The following is a 12,844-nucleotide window of genomic DNA, read 5'->3' as shown; positions in this document are numbered from 1 at the left end:
TCTGTGGCATTCTTGAGAAAAGAATACCATTTATATAAGCTAAATGTTAAAATTCACTCTCTCAACATCCATTTCCATTTTGAAAGAGTCTGATGACCAGATAATAATTTCTTAAAAAAAATTAAAAGGAAACTCAGGATTAAGTCATTTTAAATCAGAATTTAACTATATTGTTTTTCTTAGTATTCCAGCCAGATTCCTGGTCCTGTTTTTCTTCTGCATAGATGAATTGCCATCCTTATTGAAGTTTTTTAATTTATATGTAGAACCTCTGGACCATGAGCTAAATTATTTTTAATAAATCCTTTGATTTCCTCTATTCATGTATTTAATGCCTACTGAACTCAAAGTCTTAACTACTTACTACATGTTAATAATTTTTCTAAGTCCAAGAAATAAATAAACAAATCTGTCTTATAGTTTACATTTCTTCTCATAATTTGGTCCTAATGCAGATGATCTGAAAAACTTTAGCACCAATATTTTTACTTCATATTTATTCAAAATTATTTTGATCCTTATGGCAATAACCCTATGACAGAATAATTGATAGACTTAATAAAATTTCTCCAATGTATAAGTCTAATTTTCAAGACATAGTTTGTGTTCATCATTATGCAAAATATTTTCAAACCAATTACTCATCTTTCAATTAAAATAGTTGTTTTCATGGTTATCATGAGGTACAGATATTCTCAAACCTTCTTCAAATCTTTTGAATCCAAAACTCTGTTTTCCTGTTACTTATCATGTCTTAGGGGTATTATGATTCAAAATGAGCAATATACACATCAGCAACCCATAACTAATATTTATATTCTTGCCAGCAGCACAATTAAAACTAATAAAAATTTTTCTACGTGGTCCTCAAAACTGCCTTTAAGAGATTTTCTTAAAAGTCAGAGGTTATTCTGACTTCCAACTGTTAACTTTTATTTGCATAAATTCTGCAAAATACTCAAGTCTGTCTTTTTCAATTCATTTCAAATACAAATAGTGCGTGTGCCCACACTTGCCCTAGAAAAGAAAATTGTGTTAAATAAATATATCCATAATATATATAGGGGGTACACTAGAAAAATTAATGACCTAGCAAATTGCTTTTGAAGCAAGTCATAGCATAGTCATTCTTTACATGTTTCCATATTGAAGGATGTAATAAAAATGAAATTGAGAACTATCATATGGACAAGGAAGTGATTTTAGTAATTATTTGTGTGATTTACAGCACTGTGACTTTTCTATAATGCTAAGTAGCCATATATTTTGTTTTAAATGTATTTGCCCTCCTTCAAGGAAATAAAGCCAGTCCTATCTATTCATCCGAAGAAAATACATATTCTTTTCTGAAAAATCTCAGGAGCCCTGGACAAAATTGTGCAGAAATTTGAACATGAGGTATGCCTGTGAAAAAGATCTGTGGAGACATTAAAATAAATAAAGACAAACCATGGAAAATTATCCAGCTCCCAAGAGTAATTCTACATTCCCAAGCATTCATGTGTCTAGAGGTAAACTCTCCCAAGCCTCATTAGCCTCTGAAAACATAGACAAGGTGCATAAAACAAAGTGAGTACTATGTGGAAAGTTATTTTTCATAGAAAAAAAAAATGACATTTTCATTTCCTTCCCAAGATGTGCCTACATCAGAAGCCCTCTAACAGGTGTAGCTTGGAAAAGAAAGGCATTTCCTTGATTCAAAATACCACCACCAAGTTAAGCTGGTATCAGCAGAAAACAGAGGATAGGATCCCAAAAGAAATATTTACTCTTTTTATTTTGAAGAGATACATTTTCTGGATTCCTAAATGGATTAACATATAGTGAGTATGTAGATTAAGGGGAAGAAAAAATGACCATCCCAGAGAAAACTGTTTGCTCAATTCTTCAAGCTGTTTGCCCTTATAAAAATTATCATAGACCTTATCAAATTTGGATTAATCTGACTTTTAATGTGTTTGGTAGTTTTCGTGTCCTTGTGTGGTAAACAGGAAGTATTTAACGAAGAAGCGGAAATTAAGTTCCAGATTTCTTAACCACAAAAGCTATGTCTTATTCCTCTTTGAAGTTATTTAATGAATATTAATTGGGCACCCTTTGTGTTTTTTCCAGAAATACAGCAGGATACAAAACAGACAAGTTTTTGTTCTCATGAATTTTAGATTCTAGTGAAGGTGATTCTAATAAAAAGTAAAAAGTACTCTGAAGAACGTTAAATAACATCATATTATAAATAGTCTTTGTGTTTGAAAAAGTGGCAGTGTGTAGGATGACCAGGTAAAAAAATTTTGAGCAAGCAAGCACAACAGCCAACTAGGCAGAGATAAGGGGACTTTGGACTAATCTGAAAAGATGCTCAAAATGTCCAAGGATCTAAAAGGAGCATAGTGAGGCTAGAGTATGGAAAGCAAGTGAGAGTATTAAGAGTGAAGTAAAAAAGGCAAGAAGCGGCAAGATTTTCCAAGACCTCATAGTTTACGGTAAAAGGATGGAGTATTATTACAAATTCAATATACCACAAACCTTAAAATGAGAGTAGACAGATAGTAGACAATTAAACATTATTTAATATTGAAATAATCTTGGGCATCTGCTTCCATGAGCACTTGCTTTCTTAAGCCTAGTTATTTCTCCATTAAAATAAGACCTATGTCTGAGTTTCACTATTCTTCAATCTACTTAATAATTAAACTTAATTTTTATAATTAAGACAACTTAATTAACCAAAATTTACCTTTACCTTTTAAAAGATTATTTGTCACTAAGTAAGGAGAAAATTCATAAATTTATTATCCATCTTATTTGCTATGTGTATTTTCTACTCTTTAGCCATTAACCATAGTTTATTTATAGCTATAGGTTAAAAAGGCCATGTCTAAACACTGTTTTTAACTTTATGTTTACTGATGTGTACATAAGTTATGTAGCATGAACTTTGTAACACTTTTCTGATTTTTCCCAGCAGTCAGCTCCTTGTTCTTCTGTCATATAGATTCTAGACACTCTGCCTAAACCTGGACCTTTCTAAAGGCTGTGTCATCTACCTAAGTATTTGTAAAGAAATAAAAATGATCTTATGAATTAACATTTACAGACCTCTATCTCCTGCTAGTTTTTCACTTTTCAGGCCTTATTTTATTTATTTAACAAAAATAAATATAGCCAGCTTCTTTCTAGGTGTTAGCTATAGTTCTACATACTTTACAAATATGAGCTCATTAAACAAAACACAGCAATAGTACTGCAGTGACATTCACAGTGCATAGTGAACTCATGAAGCACAAGTATGATTTTCATCAGATCATTTGAAAAATCCTTAACTATTGCTAGTTTGCATTATTGTTAGCTTTCTTGAAGAGACTTTATTTTTGAAAACAAGTATAACTTGCTCACAGGATAGAAATATTTGTAATGTATAATAATAATTGCTCAGTGTTTATTTATTGAGAGGTAAAAATTTACTAAAGATGCACTGGCTGAAAAATAATTAGTTTTAGAGGCAATAATGGTGAATTCTTCTCTTTTCAAGTTTTTAAACTTGAAGTGATAGCAGGACACTCAGGTAAAGATCAACTCCCATGCCTTTAGGAACTATAAAAACCACAGTGCCATCCTCAGGATATGTAACTATTACCGTTTTAGGTCAGTTAAAATTCATTTATGAATATGCTAAGAATGGACTGAGTGACAGTCCAGCATATTACTACAAGTGCCAACACACTGGTTAATATTAACAGAAGGAGAGGAAATTATCAAGTAAAAAAAAAAGTGTTCCTGCTTAATGAAGGTTAAAATGTCGTTTGTTAAATTGAGAGTTTCTGCTTTAAATAGATCCATCAAAATAATTACTGTGTATTCAGATTTCACAGTGTTGCTGCGGTTGCATATTATATGAGAAAGCAAAACTCTAGACAATCAAGAAATTTTGACTGAAAGAAAACAGTTATGGGAATAAAGGCTAAAAGGAGACATTTTAATTTGGTAATAATTGAATAATGATTTGCTGTTTGCAATATTTGCTACTTAATTAGATAGAGCTTTGCCTTACAATGAACATTTCTGCAACTTTTTTTCCTTTTCATTCTAGGATATTCCAGGACGCCTTGGAAATGTTTGGCCTTAAGGAAAACTGTGTCAGTCATGTTCTGTTGGTGAATAATGAGACCCAGAAGAATTTTATTAAACATGCTGGTGATACTTGGACATATAATCACTCTAAATTGAATCATGTTTTAAACCTGCTCTCTGTATTCTGTCAGCATAACAAAAAAGACTTACTATGCTACATAGTATATTATATCACTGAGTTTTTTAGCCCATATGTGCCAGGGATGATGCTGGTAGAGTCTTTTCTGAGATATTGGCTAGAACTTTTATTCCACACTCTTCCCCAAAATACTACCATCCCCTAATTGAGCCAGAGGTGGAATGTGAGCCAGATCCAAGCTGAGACTATTGGATTTTCTATCTCATGAATTTGGATGTGCATTAGTAAAAATAAATTAGTTAACAATGGAGAAGTAAGCTTGAAAATGTATGTGGACTTCAGGGGTTGAGGCTGCCATGAACAAGCATGATGAAGACTTTTATGCACTGGAGAATTAGCATCAAAGCCACCTCAAAGAAAAATAAGACCCAGTTCCAGACAAATATAAACTTTTTACTGTGTTATTGTTTTTTAATACATGATTTTATTTCTCCAGATCTTAAATGCTTTGAGATCCTTTTGAATTTTTTCATTAGATTCACTCTAACTCCTATCTTTTCTGTTTGTATTCAAGTGATTTTTAACTGAGACACTTTACTGTGTTGCTTTATCCTCCGTGGATTATAAATTAAGTGTCTATGGAGATGTGAGAAAGAAAGAAAAGAGAAAAGAAGAATGTGAGATTGGATTAAATAAATGTGAAAAGGCTTTTTAAATCTAAGATTAGTCTTCCTCTCAAGGGGGTGATTCTAAGTCCAAAATAGAATTTTCACTTGTAAAATTAAATTGAAAAATCTCTCACTTATTTATTACATTATTTGAAGTTGGAACTTTGTAGATTTTCTGTTTTGGCAGATGCCTCAAATTCTTGCTATGGCACTGGAGCCTCCTATAAAACATCTGAAAAAACTGTGAAGCTGACTCAAACATCTTTAATGCACAACCTGTTACCAGATCATTTAAGATGAAATTAAGGATTCAGGAGATAAGATAGTTAGAATTTCTTTAAAGAGAGCTGAATAAGTCCTGAGCAATTTATCTATCTCAGGCCAAATTTGGGGAGGAACACTATGTCAGTAGGCCCAGGGTATAGACATTGCCAAGCCAGTGCTTGACTCTGATCTGGAAACCTTTATTGGCAAAAGGTTGGATAGAAGTGCTGTGGTGGCAGCACATGGAGAGAAGAGCTTGATGCCTTCTCCTTATGGTGCAAGTATGTGAATTTCTTGTGTGCAGAGAACTCTCGAAATGGTAGCCACTTAAAATGTCTAAAAAAACCCTAAGTCTTGCCACCTGCGCTGGGTGACTTCGATAGAAAGAGCCTATACAGGAGTATGATATCCCATACTGGAGCTGAGGGAGATTGTCATTGGCCTTGTAGAAGGTAAGTCACCCACAGAACATAGTGAAGTGAAAAGCCCTCACAGAAAAAATGGGGTAGTGGTCACGGTAACCTCACAAAGGCAGCCCAAGAGACAAAGAAAGAGCACTTCGTTATTTGACATGCTAAGATGATACCAGGCAAGTCAAGTTAGAAATTTCTATTCCTTTATCTCTTTTACCCCTGTCCTGGTTAAGCCAGAGACAATAGGGTAAAGTGGCAGAGATGGAGCAAAAGAACAAGGCAGATTAATAATAAAGGATCTCACTAGTTCTCATTCCCCACTATAGGTTTCTTAGCCCAAGACTAATATAGTCTGACGTTAACTTGAATGAGAAATTAAAAATTGACTTGGGTCAGATTTGTCTACTCATACTTAGGAATGAGACTGTCATTAATTAAAAGAAATTGAGAAGCAATATTTCTGCCTGAGCAGAACTCAGAGACAATGAAGATAAACTCAAAATACAGTAGTCCTCTTTATTAGCAGTTTCTCTTTCTGCTGTTTTAGTTACCTGCAGTCAGCCAGCCAAAAAGTACTTAAAAATTCCAGAGGCTCGGTCCAAGCTTTTGAAAATTAAAAAATTCATAAAATAACTCATGTTTTAAATTGTTCAACTGCTGTTACCCACTTGTTTAGTCACTTAGCAGCCATCTGGGTTATCAGATCAACTGTAGTGGTACTGCAGTGCTTGTGTTCAATAATCCTTATTTTACTTAATAATGGCTCCAGACCCATTCATGTAACTTTCATCACAGCATTTTGTTATAATAATTCTACTTTATTATTAGTTATTGTTGTTACTTTCTTACTCTACCTAATTAAAAAATTATACTTTATCATGGGTATGCATATATAGAAAAGAACAGTGTATTTGGATTCTGTACAGTCCATGGCTTCAGGCATCTACTGGGGATTTGGGAAAGTATCCTCCTAGGATGTGGGGTGGCTACTGAAGCTTGTTTGGGAATCAATGATGTGAGAAAAAGTAAAACTGTTTCTGGAGTTCATCTTAAATTTAAAAAAAGATTAAGTGTACTATATTATGGTTCAATTTACATATATTGTAAAATGATTACCACAATAAGTTTAGTTAACATTCATCATCTCACTTAGATATAATAAAGAGGAAAAACAAAAAATTCTCTTTGTGACGGGATCTACTCTGTTAACAACTTTTCTATACATTATACAGCAGTGTTAACTATTGTACTCTCCATCCCTAGCACTCATTTAAAGCACATATTATTTAATAAATCAATTATAGAATATAGAATTAAAACCATCTAGGGCTCCATGAAACACCTGTGCATCCTTTTCAAAGATTTTACTACAATAGTGGGCAGATTCAGATGGACATATCACCCTACGCTATTCTTGTCTGTCAGCTATGCTCACATTCTTCTGTGTATCCTTCACTGGATCTTCACTTACAGTTGCCCTTTACTAGAAGTCTTTAATCAACCAAAGATTGGATGAAAACTAAACTGTCTTATGATTTATCTCATTAACCACTTGTTTAGGAAATAGAAGTTTAGACTGACATTAGCAAACATGACAGCAGATTGCAAACTCCAGGTTCACCTCTGATGGCTCTGCTATATCTTTCAAGAGGCCGTTTTTAGTTACCTAATAATACCAAGGGACCCTGCTACTTTACATCATGGGTCATGATGTCACTCTTAAGGAAAAACATGCTGATGTAGGAGGATCCATCATTTTCTCTCTACCAGACACTGTAATGGTGAGAATGGAAAAGAAGGGAGCAATCAGTTCAAATTGCTCTTAATAATTTGGAGCAAAATGGGAAAGCATAAATGGCTTTTCTTCTTTGGGCTTCATTTGTCTATCACCTGTAACTAGAGAAATTAGTGCTTGACTTTTCAAATCCCCCTCAGTTCCCTTATTCCATAGGTCTATCCACTTACACAGCAGAGGAGCAGACCTTTTGGCCCACTGCTTTCATTTCTCAAGTAGACTTCTTATTCATTTCAAGCATTTCTTTTAAGAATAAAGTCAACCAAGGTTGCAGAGGATCATACCTGTCATGTTAAACCCACTTATATTTATTTATTTTTCATTACCATTACTAATGGTTATAGCTATTACATGCAAAATCTAATGTGTTAAGACTCTAAGAAAAACAAACGAGCTGAAGTGAATGTCATTATTTTTCTCTTCAGAGATTTGATTTGCAAATATACAACATTAAAAAAGTAAATTTTATGAGTTATTTAGTCTCATGTATTAAGTTCTTTGTTCCTAATTTAAAACACGAGGTCATTTATCTCTCAGTAAGTCAACATTTATACTCTAATAAAGCTCAATGTTGGAAGAGAGCTTGAAGTTTTAATAAAAATGATAGTAATAAGCATTCTTTGCAATTACTGTTCTTTGGAATAGCTTTATTTTTTCACTATCAAGATAACTGAATGTCACATTTGAAAATGCTTGCTTTATTATAAATCATGTGAGTTCTTTATTTGTCAAGATGATTAAAGGTCTTTGGCCAGCCTGTCAAATTCATTTATGTATTTTTCATGCTTCTTATTTGATGTTATGTTTTATGTCCTTGAAGGTAAATTGAGTTTTTGACTGAGAATACACATATAACTAAGTTTATCTTGTTAACTGGATTGATTAATCAATACAGTTGATACAAACACATACACAACACAGCACCACCAATGATAAATGAAAATGACAAAACTAACAAAAAGACAATTAACTGGTAGTTATATCAATTACTAAGAGTTTTGAAGCCTTCATCAACGTTCTTTATGCTTTTTTTAAACATCAAGTCCCATAAGTAGAATCACTGGGTGAAAAAGAAAGTTCTTTTTTTTTTTTTTGAGGAAGCTTCATACAGTTTTCCACTGTCTGCACCAGTCTGCATTCCCACCAACAGTGCACTAAGGTCCTCTTTTCTGCATGTCTTCGTCAGCACTTGCTGTTTGTGGGTTTACTGGAGGTAGCCATTCTGGCAGGTGTGGCGTGGTATCTCATTGTGGTTTTAATTTGCATCTTTCTGATAATTAGTGACATTGAGCATCTTTTCATATGTCTCAGCCATCTGTGCGTCTTCCCTGGAGAAGTGTCTGTTCAGATCCTTTGTCCATTTTTTGGTTGGATTGTCATACTGGTGTTGAGTTTTATAATTTTTATATTTTGAAAATTAACCCCTTATCAGATGTATTATTGGCAAATATGTTCACCCATACTATGGGTTCTCTTAATTTTGTTGATAGTTTCTTTTGCTGGGCAGAAGGTTTTTTGTTTGATGTAGTCCTTTGTTTATTATTTTCCTTTATTTCTCATTCCCTAGAAGACATATTGGTAAAAATACTGTTGCTATAGATGTTTGAGATATTACTGCTATATTGTAAAATTGTTTTTAAAAAGTCAGAATTAGTTCTTCTAGAGCTGTTGGATCTATGCAAATGAGCAGACTCTGACTTTATTACCAAAATCTCTTTACTTTGGAGTACTTTTTGGAAACACGCTAATAGGCCTTTGTAGGAGTTAGGTCATTCATATTCACCAGTGACTAACTCTTCTGTAATTCCCTAAAGATAACATTAACTAATTAATTAATTATCTAACTACACATATAGGTATTCAGAGAAACAGAACCAATATAAGATATATCTATATCCATATTTTATATATATATATATATATATATATATATATATATATATATATATATATATTGGTTCTGTTTCTCTGGAGAACCCTGACTACTACAATGACCACTTCTCAGTTTGCTGCAAGTTAAAAAACAATAGACTAGTAAAAGATTAAAATAAATTAGGGACTGTAATCCTTTACCATAAATTCATTTTCTTCTGATTTTTTGCAGATATTAACCGCATTATTTTTCACAATCCCCCTTTCATTTCTAAAAATATCTACATTCATTTTGCTGTGACACTAACATGTAATATAAATAGATGAATCAAGTCCAATTAGTTAAAAGTGTGGATAGCAGAAAGAGTCAACTAAGAGTGTTAACTATGGCTCTGACAGCAAGAAGTCATTCATCTCTGTTGGTCTTAATTCATAAAATGAGGTATTATGTTAGACTAGGTGATGATGGAAGTTTTGTCCATCTTAAATATTTATTAAATATCATAAATATTCTGTGCTTTTATATAAGCCTACAATGTTAGGGGATAAAGACTTTAAGGGAGGCCTTCTATTTGAGGCAGGGGTAATATTGATGATAAAGCAATGTAAATTTCAGATGGCTAGTTTTTAGATTGGTGCAGTCCTGTTACAACTTACTTCTTTTATAAAAAGTAATTTCTTCTCAGCAAAAACCTCTTTAAAATGCCATTGGCTAAGGAGTATGGGTAATTCTGAAATGTTCGTGAAGATAAACTGTCCTTGATACTTACAAAGTGTAACATTGGTATTCTAACATAGAATGAGTATCTCCCAGCTTTTCCCTTTAATTTGCACACTGTGTGTGCATTCCTTTTCAACTTGATAATAATAAGACCTTAAAGTTATCTGTAAGGCACTTGATTCAATGAAAAGATAATTACTCCCTAAAGACTTATGAAGATATTCACCCAATAGGCAAATGTTTAAGAATATACTTTCTTGCTTTTGTAATCTAAACACATTTCTAAAGAGATTTAAAAGCCAGTGCCTTTCAGATTTTTTTCTTAATAAACAAAAATCCACACTATATGTATATTTAGTTATATATATTGATATATTTGCATATATAAAATATCAAAATTTGGTGATTCTTTTAGCGGGCAATTTTTAAAATTTCCATATGAAGGTCCTATTTTCATTTTAGCATTGGTTCACTGCATTCAGGTAAGAACTTAGGTTCATCGGATTCTACAGGTAGTCTGGCAATGCTAAACTTAGATGGTAACAACAATGTATTTGTAAAATAAGTACATGGATAAATGAATGTTTGAAGGGCATCTGTCCAAAACCCTTCTCCATTCTTCTCCCAGATGTTTGAAATCCTCACTGAGAGGCAAAACTAAGATGGGAATTTGTCTTGGAAAGTGACATATTAGCTGTTCACCTAGGCAAACCTTGGTATAAATTAAAGCATCTAATGAACAAACTGAATTAACAAGCAAAATAGATAAACTCACAAAGAGCGGGATGACAGCTATTGAGGGGTAGTTAGAGGGTAGAGGAACCTCGGGAGTGGAGGGATCAAGAAAAAGGACTCATTAACATGGACAGCAGGGTGGTGATTGCCAGGGGGATGAGAGTATAAGGGGGTTAAATGATAATGGAAAAAAACAATAAAAAAATTAACAACATATCCATGAAGGAATGTATCCTGCTTTAATCACATTGGACATAGAAGGGGAAAAAAATAAGGCAACTCTAAGGCTTTAGGTATCATGAGAAGTGAATGACGTACCTGAGACAGGGCTTGAGCATCATGGGAGCACTGTGAGTGTACCAGGCTTGTGGAGTAAATGGCAAGGGAAGGCTGCTCACAGGAGAAAAGAAGGGAACCATAAAAAGTGATCCTAGTCACTGTTGCGTCTCAGCTACTCCTGGACTAGCTTTAGCTTTAATCTAGACAGCAAAGGGCCATGAAGTTAAAGTAGAGAATACTATCACCGTTGCCTCTACTTTTAATGTAGTGAGCAAAAGGAATTAGGGCACTTTAGAGTGGAGAATTTGTGAGGGAAAATTCAGCCTTTTCTATGTATTCCTTTTAAGAAAACAGAATCTCTAATTACCAGATCACTTGAACAGAGGTCTCAAAATTTACTTTTTAAACTACATGTCTAATTATTAAATTAATGATTGCTTCTGCTATTAAGTGAAAACTAAAACTAGGTAACAAGCCAGAGAGGTTTGTGTGTATGTGTGAATAAAAAGTGAGTCTTCTCCCTTAAACAAAGTAAATTTCTATAAACTTTTTAAAAATAATTATGAATGTGGTGGCAGGAGAGGGTGAGAAAAAAGTAGAGAGAATGTACATGATGAAATATAATATGATAAACATTTTATTTTAACTTTATAATTTTACCAAGTGCCTGTTCTATTTCTTTTTACCAATACTGGGATGAATAAAAGAAGGCGTAGAACTATTTTATTATTATGCATATGATAATATGTAATAATAAACTACATGACAACAATGATAATAAAATAATTTCATTTTAATAACATTTAAAGTTTTATGCTCTTTAAAAATTATTTTTTAATCTTTATAACATCTGTGTAGCTGCAGAAATTGAGGCTAAAAAATAAAAGAATTTGCCCAAGCTTTCAGTGTTAGTAGGTAGAGGTGCTTGGTTTTCAGGTTCCAGAGATTCCATACCTAACCACACCAGTACACTCTGGAGCAGACATTTATCATTCAATGAAGGTTAATGAATAAATCTTTGGTCCTTTGTTTTTTTTTCTGCCATAGGCAGAGTCAATATAATTGAGTAGCATCCACGTTTATTCTGGAAACATAACCCCTCTTTGGATTACCCAAAGTCACCAATGATATATTTGCATCTTGACAAACTTGACAAATTTTCACAAGGCATGTATGCAAAAATTATTTATATTTTAAATTAAATCATCAGGTTTAACCACTTGTTTTAAAACACTGACTCTAAGAGTTCTGTCATGTGTACATCATTACTTTGGTAAATCTCCCCAAAATAAAATTTATATAACAATTCCAAGATTACACATCCCTTCTACACTTTTCTCTGCCCCAGGAGAATTTTATTGGAGAAGTCAGAGAGGAGGAGGATGGATAGGCTTTTCAGTCTTTGTCTTTGGACTTTCTGCTTGGACATGCAAGTTGGCAAGATTTGTCCATTATCATTACAGCCATGCATTGCTAAACAACAGGGCACATTCTGAAAAAAGTGTCATTAAGCAATTTTGTTGTTATGCAAACATCATAGAATAAACTCACACAAACCTAGATGGTGTAGTCTACCACACAACTATATGGTATAGGTTATTGCTCCTAGGCTATAAACTTATACAGAATGTTACTATACTGAATACTTTAGGCAATTTTAAGAAATGGTAAATATTTGTGTATCTGAACATATCTAAACATAGAAAATGTACAGTAAATATATGGTATAAAAGATAAAATGTATTATACTATACCTGTGTAATACAAGTGCACTTGCCATAAATGGAGCTTACAGGCCTGGAAGTTGCTCTGGGTGAGTCAGTGAGTGAGTGGTAAGTGAGTGTGAAGGCCCGGGACATGACTGCACACTACAGTAGTTTTTATAACCAC

Source organism: Furipterus horrens, unplaced genomic scaffold, assembly GCF_987537825.1.
Source record: "Furipterus horrens unplaced genomic scaffold, mFurHor1.1.pri manual_scaffold_1, whole genome shotgun sequence".
NCBI lineage: Eukaryota > Metazoa > Chordata > Mammalia > Chiroptera > Furipteridae > Furipterus > Furipterus horrens.
This window is presented reverse-complemented; position numbering follows the sequence as displayed.